Genomic DNA, 14,778 nt, shown 5'->3' on the forward strand with positions numbered 1-14,778 from the left:
AAGTGCAGCTGTTAGATCTGAGCAGATAATGCCAGCAAGTAAACAGCACCTGAACAGCAAGTAAACAGAATCTGAGCTCAGTGTTTCTTGCTGTGCTCAAAAGAAAAGAATATAGGATGCCCATCTCCAGTTCTCTTTCTGTTCTTCAAAGTAAAGGATGTTTTGGTTCTCCTACATTATCTTTAGTTATCTTAGTTATCATTAGTTATTGTTTGCATGGTTTCTAATTTTCCCATTGCAGACCCTGGAAATCATATAGCTACAAGTAACATTTTTCTTCTTTCTCACTTCTTATACCTACCAATGTCTGTGCAGACGCTGTACTCTTTCCACTTCTACTTATTTCCCTTCTAGTACCCTAATTTTTTGTTTATTACACTCTCTCCCCTTAAATTCGGTTCATCTCCTCATTTATAAATCCCTCTGTACATTCAGTCATTCAGTTTAACAAAATTCTTACAGCTCAGCTTAGCTGCCTTCACAGTAGTTCTCTCTGCACCTTGCAGCACTCTGGACAGACCACCTGATTGCCAGAAAGAAGTCACACATCAGCATAGATGGGTTGGCTGCTATTCCTCAGTGCAATGTCAGGTCTCTCAGATATGAATTACGAATCAGCCTTTGTACAGTGTGCCACAGCCCAGACACTGCAGGCCAGATGCCTGGTGTTAGTGGCAATGCTGGACTAAGAAACTCTCTTACTTACAAAGTTTGCAGAAAAAAAAAAACAAAAACGATTAGCCTGGAAACTGGGGCAGTGGTATAGATATTGTTTGTTTACTTTAGAGGATGAAATGAAGAAATACTAAAAAAAAAAAAAGGAGTTTAATGGTAACATTTCTGCAGCAAACAGCTGTGAGCATAATAGTTGGACAAGCAAGTAGTTGAAGGGGCACCCAGTTAGCGGCCAGTTATGAAGCAAGTTCTGAGGACTGTAAGTGCAGGGCACAGGGTCAGATCTTCGGGTTCTCCACAGGTTTTCTCAGGAAGGAGCTGTAAGCTTCCAGCCTTCCAGCTGGAGGGCTCCTGACTGATAGGTTAGTCTTCCAGTTGTTTGTGAGCTTGGTGTTCGGCTCCCTTGCTTGTTCTGTTCATTAAATTGTCTGTCTTTGCAGGCAGGTCAGCACTCAGCATTTTCCAAGGCCAAAAGGACTATGTCTGGATGGCCAAGCTGGGGCAAATGGTATTTCATGCATCACTGTGAGTACGTAGCTTTGGGCCGTGTCAACTTGGTGCACAGCCTGATCCCACGAGCACACAGAACACTGAGGTCCCACTCTCGTCCCCAAAGCAGTGTTTTCTTTCCACAGATGGAAAGAGGCAGGAGCGGCAGCATGGTGAGGTGGAGGCCCACATGCCTGCAGCGCTGGGGAAGCAGCAGCAGGGTCCCTCAGACCAGGGTGCAGGATGAGAGGTAAACCTGGCTGGTGAGCCTGGCCCAGTTATTTCAGACATGGGCTCTGAGAGAGCAGGACTTGGGAGAACTTCTCTTTAAAACAGCTGCAACCAGGGTACCTGTCTGTATCACTCATTTGTTTTCTCACCAAATTCACATACTTGACCCCATATTTGGGCTGACGTTTCCTCCATGCTGTTTGAATGTGTTTCTGCAAAGGGTAAGAGTGAAATTGCACGCCGTCTTCATGACAACAAGGCATTGATTTTATCAATGAATGCATAAAGGAGGCCAACGACACAACGTGCCCCCAAAGGATTTACTGTAAGAAGAGCTTATTACACTCATATGAATTCTACTATTAATCTGTGCTAATCCTAATGGGTTCAGAGTATGGTTTCACGGAGACCAACACAAACCTACCCAACCTGTCTGTGCTAATACACTGAGGCAATTTAATTCCAGCGTCCTTCTGTTGCTTTTTTCATCTGTACAATGAAAATATATCTGTCCTTCATAACATAGCTCTGGATCGGTGCTCTTGGCCTGTTTACGAAATCTCTCCTCTGTCTGCTCTTTGCCTGTGCTGTCACCAGCACAGAATTTCAGAGTCATGGAGTATCCTCTCAGACTGCACTCTGCTCTCAGAAATAATCCATGGATCCAGGGCAAAAGTGAAGATCACAGCCTTTGAAGATGTTATAACACAACAAATGTTCTCTAACTGCTCAGACTCAGACAACTGTTTCTCTTGACCTCTGCTCTGAGCAGCATTGGCTGAGCCCCGTCAAGGTCCACTCTGTTATCTCCTCAGTATTTTCAGAGCAGCTCCAGAGCATTTAATAAAGACAGGCAATTAATCCTGACCAAAAATAAAAGGCATCAATCCTTCTTGCCTTTAAATAAAAAGCAGTGGATGGAGTGATGATAGATCATTTGTAGTTCAGTCCTATCCCCTACGCAGGAGACAGCTAAAAGCCTAAAAGTAATGCTTTGTAGTAAGCAGTATTGTAGTAAATACATTTTTTATATATCCTGGCCCTAATTTTCAAATGGTATTTGCAGGAAGAATCTCAGAAAAGCAAGGCTGAAAGAGACATCCAAATATCATGCAAGCTGAGCCATGTCAGAGGGTAGGATCACCCGCACTTCTCAGGAGTGCACTGGCATTTCTCACCATCACCCCTTTCACCAGAGTACACCAGCCCACTCTGAGATCATTTTTTGGCCACTCTAAGACCCTTTCAGTGCTGCTTCTCATGCTAGAAGAGAAAGCTGAAAAAGTTGCAGTACAGTATAAAAGGTACTCTAGAAAGACTTATCCTAGTAATTTTAACTGGATGATGTCGTAACTAGCTCCCTGAACTGTAAAAGGGAAATAAGAGGTTTGGAAAAAATCATCTTTATGTGCCTTCTAATGGGAGCCAATTCCAGCAATGAATCATCCCCTAACATTTTGTTAGATGAGTCAGTAGTACAGACCTGCTGAATCATATAGGAGTGCTAGCCCCAGATTCAGAGAAGCAAAGATGACCAGTGCCACACTGCAGAAACTTTCTCACAGAAAGGAGAGGTATAATAATGGACAAACTGAGGGGGGAAATAAGAAAAAAGAAAAACTTAGTAGGCTCTTGCTTAAATACCACTTTCTTGCTACCGGAAAGAAATTTGATGTCTTTATCCATTTGTATTAGTAACAAAAAAAAAGTTATTAAAATGATGCTTTAATTACATACTACGAGATATCCCTTGTCTCATTTCTGCAAGATTATCTTTGAGCATGGTAAAGGGACATTTTAAGAGCATATTATTCTTGTTTCTTAAAATACTTGTGCATCAGAATCATACAATATATAAAATGTTGCTAATTTGTTGTATAATTCAGCTCCTCAGTGGGATTTTGTTATTTGGGCATTTATATTTTATGGAATGGTCACAGCCACTTCAGTGAATCCTGATGAATAATATCCTACCTTCATATTCAGAATTCAGCCTTCTCTGGGAGTCTTCTGCACTTTTTACACTTTCTGAGTACAAAAAAATCGCATATAACTCAGAAAGACCTAAAATAAATCTGATTTTTAGGTATTTATGAACTTGTGGTCTAAATAGATCTCCTGAGCAGCTGCTCACTTCCCTCTTCCTTGCAGTCAGATGAGCACAAGTCTACAGCGGGCAACCACCCCTGGGAGCACTGCTCTCCCAGTCCTGGGCTGGGTGCTTGGTTTGAGTTGAGATCCCTGAGAATTCAGTGTCTCGCAGTTCTAAACTATTCTTGCAGTCAGTTTTTGGTAATTTAGCCCAACATGGGTATTGAAAGATGAAAAAGAGGCTAGAGAGCAACTTCAAGAGGATGCAGACAATGTAAATGCAGCAGTGTGTGCTTGCAGTTCCTAACTAAGCAAGTGCCAATCTCTCTGATTCAGTGTGCTCTTTGACTAAATGTAAATATACATGCAGGCCAGACAATTTTCAAGAATACCATGACAGCTATATCAACATTTCTCATTTTCAGAGGAATTTCTAACATCTCTGCACTGAAATACAGGTTCTTTCCTCACTCTGTATAGACTGGTAAAAATACAGTTACTTCCTATTAAATGAGGTGTATAAATACAGTATAAGAATCAAATCGTAACCACTTTGCTCAGATCTGAAATGATTTCTGTCAAGCCCTTTTTCCACTACATTTTCTGTGCTAATAAAGCAGCCTTGCAATATACAGTTGTCATGGTTTTATGATTTTCAGTTAGTTGGTATCCCACATCATAACATCATGTAGTGAATGCACCTGGTTCTCAGAAGAGAAGGACTACTACAGTCCCCACGGTACTTTGCTCCTCTGTTACCATTTTCCAGCCAGAGGGAAAAGATAAAAGCTCGCAGTATAAAAACTTGCAGATCACGAGACCTCGTCCCTTTTTCCGCCGTCTCTCGTCTTGGCAGCACCTCGCTCTCCAGCTGTCTTATCATCGGTAGTAGAGTAAGGCCTACCTTGATTTTGGGACATTCTCTCTCTCTGTATTGGATTTATCAGCTTAAATTGTAATTATATTGTATTATAGCGTGTTGTTTTGCATTCCGATATCTTATTTTAGTAAATTAGTTTGTTTCTCCTCAGATTGTTGCCGCTGTTCTTTGCTCTCAGGGCCATCTCCTTACCCTTTTTCCCTTTTCCTTTTTCCCGGGGTGTGGGCCCATGGGTCCCCCGTCCCCTTCGTCATGGAACCGGGCCGAACGCCCGTAAACCATTGACATTTTTTGGTGGAGAATGCAAAGGGCAAGACTGAGGCAAAATTAAGGGCAAAATTCTGCTTTTTTAGTTTTTAGAACAAAGCTAAGATTGCTTTTTAGCTCTTAGGATGAATCTTTCTCTGCTCTCGGAAAGCTTCGTTATCGAAACTGCAGGTGCTGTAACTGCAGACGTGACCTTGAAAAGTCCAGGCGGACTGCCAATACTCTGGGATATTTTGTAAACTTTTTGTACACTTTTTGTAAACTTTTTTTTTTTTTGGCTGCTGCTAGCCCCTCTTTGTAAAGAAAAAAAAAAAAAAAAGAGGTCTTGTGATCTGCAAGTTTTTATACTGCGAGCTTTTATCTTTTCCCTCCGGCTGGAAAATGGTGACAGAGGAGCAAAGTATCATGGGGAATGTAGTAGTCCTTCTCTTCAGAGAACCAGGTACATTCACTACATGATGTTATGATGTGGAATACCAATAACCAAAAATCATAAAACCATGACAAGAGTATATCTTTTTACTGTCAGGATATTTTTTAACCACTGTATCCTGAAAGAAATAAAAAAAAAAAGAAAAAAAGAAAAAAACATTATTTCAGAAGTACAAATTATTTCTCTTCTAGCTTTCACCTGTAAAGAAGTAAAAATGCAGGAATTCGTTACAGCTCAAACCAAACATATCAAAAGAAAAAATAATGGTAAATGAAGTTAGTCACACACAGATCTTGAGAAAGGAGAGAAGTCAGTACATTGTTTGAACCCAGAATACTGTCTTCATACAGAAGTAACCAGTGCATTCAGTTGTACCAGTGAGAAACTAAACTAGTTTACACTAAAGCATTGCCTCCAACATCAGCCTTAGCCACAGTGCAGTGGCATACAAATATCAAGTAACTCTCATGAGTCCCCCAAATTCATGGCATTTAAAATACCAAACAGCAGGCCCCATGTGCCTGGCTATATTTAGTGCCTAAGCCACTATTATTTGAGGAAAAAATCAGAAAACAAAAGAACAGCATGATTTCAAAGAGAAGGTAGACTCTAGATCATGCTCTTGCGTTGATGAGAAAAACCCAAGGAAGCCCACGGCATGGGTTAATCATTCAAGTTAGAAGGAATGGCAGACTTGTGTCTCCAAGAAATCAGTTGCTATTGGACCATTTGGAAAATCAATTTCTTCAAGAGATAAGCCGAACTGTGCCATAGTTTCTCCATTGAACTCTATTGCTGCATGCTATCTCTAATTATTGTTAAATAAAAGAAGAAATTTCTTGGCGTCTACAGTCTTTTTTACCCCCTCTTGATGAGCTCCTCTATTACTGCAGTGTGGAGGTCACTGCTGGATAGACATCACAGATTGGTGAAAAACTGCATCTTCAAAAAAGTGAGCTTTGTGCTGATGAAAAATGCTGAATGCAACAAATGCACCTCAAAGTATATAAAAGAAGAAAGCAGTTTATGGCCAGCTGAAAGGTGGGAGTGAAATGTTTCCATTTGGGGGACGAAAGAGAGATGTCTCAAAATTTTTTATTAAAAAATGAAGCTTTAATAAAAGCAATCTTTTTCCTTGAATCTATTTTGAGTTGCCAGCCTTCATGGTCTTCTAGACTGACAGACAGAAAGCTTGAGAGCTCTTCAAGGAAATCACAGGGGATCTAGGAGGGAAGATGCAGACGTGTAACCTTACAGTAGAACAGCATGACAGAAGTTGGTGTACCATATAAGACACATTTGGAGCAGCAGTTTGATTCCACAAAAACACCATGGCCCACTATTGATAGCTACTGTGCTTGTACTTCTTGTATTCACTCATGGACAAGGAGAGCCACCAGCAAAGCTGCTCGAGAGGTTTAAACAGCAAGAATTATGTTTATTATCAAGACTTTGTTAATGTCAGTGATGTCACAGAGACACAGAACATGGCTCTGATTTGGAAAAACATGCATATTTTTGTTGGTATGTCCCAGAAGGTCAATGACCAGTTCATACAAGAAGTTCCCCAAAAGCCAGTGGGGAGCAGCTAAGGTCTGAACACCTACTTGTATACACACAAAGGAGTAGCAAAGAACTAACTTTGGCTTCAGGGAGAGCAATAGCAGTGTAGCCAGCTTGTATTTATACTAATACATAAAAGCAAATATATATGTATGCAAATATATGTAAGCTCTTGCCTCCTGATTTTTTTCAAAAGAATAAATTTGCAGGCAGAGAAAGTTCACGGGCATTTATTTGAAGAATAGGATGAAAAAAAAGGAGCCTCATTTCTAGCAAATGGTAAAGAAATATAGTTTATTAACGCACATCTTAATTTTAGAAACAGAATTTATATTGACCTGTGGTACTGACATTATCAAGTTCAATGATTCCATCACTTCTGAAAAACAGGAAACACAAAGTGTTTAAGAGCCCTAAGTGTAGAACAGTTGGAGCTTTGCCTTCATTTATAGTGAGAAGCAGACTAGGGAAAATGGATTATCTCATCCAGTATGTTCTGTTAATTTGAGGTTTGCAAACAGTACTGTTATCAGTGCTGAAAGATAGATGAACTCCTACTAACGTAGTAACAATAATAATGAGAAAATGAAAATAAAAGCCATAATTTTCTTTTTAAGATTTGTAAAATTCTGTTCTCAGCATATTAAACAAGACTAGCAGAAAATTGCAGTTATAAAATTATAAATAATACAATTGATTAAAATACAAAGGCAAATGGAAGTTTAATATTATTACAGAATTGTTAATATGAGAGATGATTCAATCAATTAACAAAAAAAATACATCTTCATCTTCATTAGAGTCTTCCTAAAAGACAGTGAATTTCCTAGTAACTAGATGATCCTTGTCTTCTTGCTTTGAGATTAACTTAGTGAGCTCATAAAGTGTCAGGGAACACCAGGAAGGCCATGGGAATTTCTTACGGAGACCCACGCCTGTGAGTTAAAGGATGCAGTGAGAAGTTCAGGAAGTTTGATTCAGTGGAAGGTACAACTGAGGTCCTTGCCAATTTTAATACTGCAAACTAATGTCTCAGTTACTCATAGTTGCGATGAGACTTTTTCTCATGTAAGTGTGTGACTATTACAGGCAGTCAATAAAAAAAATATATATTGTATCTTAATATTCTAGCCCTATCTAAAAAGTTTTCTTCCTATCCTTTCAGCTCTCTTTTTATTTTATTCTTGTTCTTATTTTATTGTGTTTATTGATGTTGTCCTCAGCAATCATTGAATTGCTTTTTCTTTTCCAAAAGAAATTCCAGAAAAGATTTTCATTAATGGAAGTATGATCATTACTTTTGAAATTCAGGACATTTTGGGAGGTTATTAAATATCAATTTCAAAGGCTAACTCCAGGCACCCATTTTATAAAACCTTGCCCTATATGTTTTCCAGTCTACAGTCATGAGGATGCGTTGAAGGTTTGGGATCTGGAGGTTATTTTTTTGTTGATTGGTTTGGGATTTGGTTACCTGAAGTTATCTGAAAATCATCATTTGCAATTGAACACTGGAAAATGCAACCATGAAACAAGTATGCATGCAGTATGGCATGACTGGAATCCCATTTACTTCCACTAAGATCCCTTCAGCAGCCCTCACTTCTCGGTCTGCTTTCTGCACCAGCAATACCAGCAGGAACACTTGGAAGCCATATGGCAAACTGAATCACAGAGCAGTTCTAAGTTTTAAAAAAGTAAATTATTAAAAGGATGGCTGTTTGCCTGCTATGTTTTGGTTCTGGTCTGTGTATCTACATAGAAAGTTGTGTAATTCAATTAGGAGGTGAAAATGGCCAATGGGAAACCTAAACTGTGGCAGCCAGAAGAGCTGCTAAGGGAACCCGAAGCCAAACTACAGCCTTAGAAACCAAAGCTGTTCTGCTACTTTACACAATTTTTTACACACAAATAAAATAAATACAACTGACCTTACCTGTTGATGTGTGGCTACTAATGCACTATGTCTCTTAACAGGAACACAGATGCATTCATTTAGGGAAGCACAGCACAGTTGGCAAGGGTGTGAGCTAACTCTAAGGGTGTCAGCAAGGTGATGAAGGGAGTGAGGTGGCCCCCCTCAGCAGAGGAACAGTGATGACACCCATCTGTTCCTCCTCTCCTGGCCCAGACCTAATTAAACCCTTTTGCTGCCTGAACGACTGTATATTCATTCAAGAAGAAAAACTGTTGACCTCTCCGTGGTTCATTGATGTTTCTAATCCAAAGATAAAACAGTTTTTCCAGAGAAAGAGGTCAAAAACAGCAGCTCCTCCTATCTCAGATGAAGATCTTAATCAGCTGCTACTATTAAGGAATCATGGCTTCCACTTGCATGCTTTTTTTCCAGCTTCAGAGAGCTGGCTTTGGTATAGCTTCAGCAAAAGAGCATCGTTGATGGCAGTCCTGTAGTTGGAGGAGCAAGGTTATTTGGGGAGAAATTGGGAGGTTTCAGCCCCTGCCTCCCAGTGGGCCTGAAATGGGCTGCCCTGAGTGTTTGGGCCCTAAGGCTGTTCAGTAAGCAGTAGGCATCTCTTTCAACACATCAGTGAAGGCCATATTTATGGGTTTGTTGCTGATGTTTATAGCCTGATGCTCTATTTCACCTCAAGCAATTCCAAGCTCAGTAAAAGTGCAATAAGAAATACGTCACACAAGATGCAACAGTTAGAAAGACAAGCTCTCTCTTCCCTTCCCATAACAGGACACAATACATCCCTCAAAGTGAGAGGGATGGCAGTGAGATCAGGAATAGGAAGCTGTAAACAATATACTCATATGTCATATCATTATCCTTTTACAGCTCTGCATTTGAAGGCTAGAAATGCACAAAATTGTGGCAGAAAGTCCAAACTCCAATTTCTTTTTTTTCATCTAGTAAAGAAAAGAAATGTCAATTTGAGGTGTTTCATCTTTACATTTTGCCTGGCACACCTTGTTGCAGCTGCATGGCTAGAAATGTTCCTGTGTAAAACACTTGCCTTCTATGTCTGTAACTGAGCTGCAACAGCACAAAATCTCCCACAGGAAGTTGTAGCACCCCATGTAACTGGTGGCTACCTGATGCTAAATGGCTGCTGTGTGTAGGGAAGCTAAGGGTGAGAGTAAATATTCACATTTAGATGCTTGTACACAACCACGTAAGGAGAAATGGCATATTTGTTCAGCATATTTCTACAAGGACTGCTCCAAAAGTAATGCATCCTATTTTATGATGTTGGTCCACGATTTTGTTGACATGTGATAGATGACAGCAGAGGGGCAGTCTGACAAAATGGCACCTGACATGGAAGTATATATGAAGAAAAGGTGCGTCAATAAATTCCTCCATGCAGAAAAATTGCACCCATTGATGTTCATTGACACTTTCTGAATGTTTATGGAGACCAAACAGTGGATGTCAGCACAGTGAGGTGGTGACTGGTGTGTTTCAGCAGCAATGGCATCATAGCAGCTGTGAACAGCAGGTCACCTACAGAGCGATCTGGACAGGCTGGATAGTTGGGCTGAGGTCAGTGGGATGAAGTTCAACAAGACCAAGTGGTGGGTCCTGCACTTTTGCTACAAAAACCCAGGCAAAGCTATAGGCATGTGGCAGAGTGAAAGGAAAACTGTGTAGAAGAAATGGATCTGGGGGTATTGGTCAACACTCGGCTGAACATGAGTCAGCAGTGTGCGCAGGTAGCCAAGAAGGCCAATAGCATCCTGGTTTGTATCAGAAATAGTGTTGCCACCAGCAGCAGGGAAGTGATCATCCCTCTGTACTCATCCTTGGTGAGGCCGCACCTTGAGTACTGTTTTGGGCCCCTCACTACAAGAAAGACATCAAGGTTCTAGAGCACATCCAGAGAAGGGCAATGAAGATGGTGAGGGGTCTGGAGCACAAGTCTTATGGGGAGCAGCTGAGGGAACTGAGATTATTTAGTCTGAAGAAGAGGAGGCTTGGGTGAGACCTTTTCACTCTACAGCTGAACCTGAATGGAGGTTGTGGTGAGGTAGAGATCAGCCTCTTCTCCCAGTTAACTAGCAATAGGACTAGAGGGAATGGTCTCAAGTTGCACCAGGGGACATTCAGGTTGGACATTAGGAAAAACTCCTTCCCCAAGAGAGTGGTCAGGTGCTGGAACAGGCTGCCCAGGGAGGTGGTGGAATTACCATCCCCAGAGGTGTTCAAGAAATGTTTAGATGTTGTACTGAGGGACATGGTTTATTGGGAAATATTGGTGATAGGTGAATGGTTGGACTGGATGATCTTAGAGGTCTTTTCCAACCTTGATGATTCTATGATTCTACCTCCCCCGGTGCAGATTTTTACAAGCCTGGTACGCAGACTCTTGTTCACTGCTGGTGAAAATGCATAGCTAATGGTGGTGACTATGTTGAAAAATAATGTTTTGTAGGTGAGAATTTGCTCTATCAAACAGTGTTTTTGTTCTCTTTGTATCTGTCATAGTCTCCATGGAAATAAATAGGAGGCATTACTTTCAGCGCGATCTACGTATTTACTGCCTGAAAAAAAGCCAGGAGAACTACGTCAACAGGGTACTCTCTGCCCTTGTTAAAGGGTACAGAAATGTTTTAGGTCTGAGACTGAAATCTTGATTAAAATACTCCATCCTTTTTCAGTTTTGGAAAAGGGATGCTCTGGCATTTTCAGCTGAAATCAATCAACTGTAATTTTTCTTTCAGTACTACCTGCCCTTGACTTGTCTGGGGAAGAAAAAAATAAAAATACAAAGCAAATATTACTGTTAACAGCAAAGAGCAATCTATGCATTCATGAATGTTGATTTCATGCTCTCTGCCCCATATACCTCCCTTACATACCTTTGAAAGGGATGCATCGGACAATCTTTGTTTCAGATACTTTTTCAATTAGCATTTGGGAAGCCAGTGCCCTCTGTTTGATCCATGAGATGAGTGAGTTTTTTTCTTAGGTACAAGGCTAATACACTAATAGCATTGTGCTAATTTCCAGCTTCCCATGAGACAAAACTCTGCCCTTTCAGTCAGGAGAGATACAAGATTAAAGTAATGTGTTTTCTTTTAATATCATAAAAGTCATGTAGGGATTTTACCATTAAAGTTAAGTCAAATATTTTCGAAGACTGTCGGGGAAACTTTGATGAGCAGTGTAAGATAGACATACTTTTTCTGACTACATTTACCTTGAGTTATGACTTAATAGTGTGTCTAGTTCAACTGTTAGTGGCAGAGAAGGCACAGTGACCTATCCTCACACGCTGAGATACTGACTGATTTCAGAGAAAGCTTTATTGAAAGAATATGAACAAAAAATTCCAGCCCCCAGCTTTCATCAAAAGCTCCCTACCTAATCTTTTAAGCATATACTGATAAGTTTGGCCACTAGCAGTTCAAGACAATCTGATTTCTCATACGACCTCTTCAAGGGCATTTTGACCACAGATTAGGAAATTCGGAAAGATTCAGGGAACAGATTCATACTGACGGAAGCCGAATGTCATACTGAACAGGCTGGTGTGACTTTCAGGTATGAGGAAAGCATTATCCAAGAATTCACCCCTCTGCTATTCCGTTTTTCTTTGCTATTAATATAGGTCACTACAGCACTGTTTTCCCCACTGAAGTTACTGAAAGTTTCCTTGACCACCAGTTGTAAAAAGTTACTCAAACCTTATTGATTTTTTAAGTTCTGATATCATTGGCCGCTATTACAGCAGCATGGAAGTGTAAAATCAGATATTCTCTTCCATAGCAGGTTGTTTTACTGACATTACAGTAAATAATACAGTAATACAGATTTTCTTCCTCATCTTTTCAGATTATATAATTCATAACAAAGATTTTCTGCATAGTATTTTCTAATAAATATGTAAATGAACTCTGAGGAACAATGAGTAAAGTACTACTGAGGACAAACTTGCTACATATCTGCCTACTCTTTTGAAGCCAGCACTGAACTCACATTATCGAGTCACCAAAAAACATTTAGGCTCTTCTGTATAGACCACCAACACTGATCCAACTTAGCAAAGACAATAAACTGGGTCAAGTCCCAGCAATGAGCACCTTCCCCATCCACTGTTAAACATGATCATGCTATACTCTAGTCCTGTCAGTCAGTTACACTAATGGCACAGCCACTGAATTTTGAAACTTACATCAATGCAGTGATAAGCAGAAACTTTAATATTCAGTGCAAGTGTTTAACTGGATCTCAAGAAGGCAGAAAATGATGCTGTGTATCTGTGGTAATGTAGACCACTGTAATGATTATTTGCATTTGAAAAAATAAGAAACTGCAGAAGTTATGAAAGATTGTGTTTTATTGCTACAAAATAGGTGGAGAACAAATCCATAACACAAAAGTAACCACCATTAACAACCTTTTGTATAATCCTGCAATTTTTTATTTTAGCATCAGGAGGAAGATCTTTAGACTCTGATCCTTGCCCATCTTACTTTTGTTACTTGTGTTATATGGTGCACACTGGCATTCAAATATCAGTGCACACAGATCAGTTTAGCAGCTGGTGGGAGTGGCTTTACATACTCATGCCTAAGATGTGCTAAGAAAGATTTTGCATGCCCACTTGCGATGGTCCTGATATTCAAAGACTGCTGAACAGGTCACCTTTGAAAAATGAAGCCTCTTTATATTTAATTTCCAGTAAGGTGTCTTAAAACATAGTTTCTAAAATCATTTAAATCATTTAAAATTCAGTTTTGTTGTACTGTGGTGGCCTGATCTTGGCCAGCAACTACCCACCCACCCTACCACTCACCCTCCCCTCTCCCACAGCCCAGGGAGAATACAGAGGAAGCTAACAAGAATTGTGGATAAGGACAAAGGCAGTTTCATAAGGAAAACAAAAACTTCACATGCAAACAAAAGAAAGGGAGGAATTCACTTACTGCTTCCCATCAGCAGCCAGATGTCCAGCCACTTCCCAATAAGCAGGCCCTCAGCATGCAAAACAGCTATTAGGGAAGGCAAATACCATAGCCATCGATATGCCCGCATCTTTGTTCTTTCCTTCAGCTTTGACTGCTAAGTACAACACCATATGGTATGGTATAGAATCATAGAATCATAGAATGATTTGGGTTAGAAGGGACCTTTAAGATCATCTAGTTCCAACCCCCTGCTATAGGCAGGGACACCTCCCTCTAGACCAGGTTGCTCAAAGCTCCATCCAGTCTGGCCTTGAATACTTCCTGGGAGGGGGCATCCACAACCTCACTGGGCAACCTGTTCCAGTGTCTTACCACCCTCACAATAAAGATTTTCTTCCTAATATCTAGCCTAAACCTACCCTCTTCCAGTTTAAAGCCATTTCCCCTTGTCCTGTCGCTATATGCCCTTATAAAAAGTCCCTCGCCAGCTTTCCTGTGTGTCCCCTTCAGGTACTGGAAGGCCGCTATAAGGTCTCCACTGAGCCTTCTATTCTCTATGTTGAAGAGCCCAGCTCTCTCAGCCTGTAGTTGCAAGGGAGGTGCTTCAGCCCCCTGATCATCTTCATAGCCCTCCTCTGGACCTGCTCCAACAGCTCCATGTCCCTCTTGCACTGGGGGCTCCAGAACTGGACACAACACTCCAGGTGAGGTCCCATGAGAGCAGAGTAGAGGGGCAAAATCACCTCTCTCAATCTGCTGGTCACACTTCTCTAGATGCAACCCAGCATACAGTTGGCCTTCTGGGATGCAAGCACACATTGCTGGCTCATGTTGAATATTTCATCAGCTGACACACCCAAATCCTTCTCCTCAGGGCTGCTCTCAAGCCATTCTCCATTCAACCTGTACCGGTGCTTGGGATTGCCTCAAACCATGTGCAGGACCTTGCACTTGGCCTTGTTGAACTCCATGAGGTTGGCAAGGGCCCACCTCTCAAGCTTGTCCAGGTCCCTCTGGATAGCATCCCTTCCCTCTAGTGTGTTAACGGCACCACTCAGCTTGGTATCATCTGCAAACTTGCTGAGGGTGCACTCAATCCCACTGTCCATGTCACCTACAGAGATGTTAAATAACACCAGTCCCAGCATCAATCCCTGAGGAATGCCGCTCATCACCAGTCTCCACTTGGACATTGAGCTGCTGACCGCAACTCTCTGAATGTGACAATCCAGATAATTCCTTATCTAGAGAGTGTTCCATCCATCATATC

This window comes from Numida meleagris, chromosome 2 (genome assembly GCF_002078875.1).
Source record: "Numida meleagris isolate 19003 breed g44 Domestic line chromosome 2, NumMel1.0, whole genome shotgun sequence".
Taxonomy (NCBI): Eukaryota; Metazoa; Chordata; class Aves; order Galliformes; family Numididae; genus Numida; species Numida meleagris.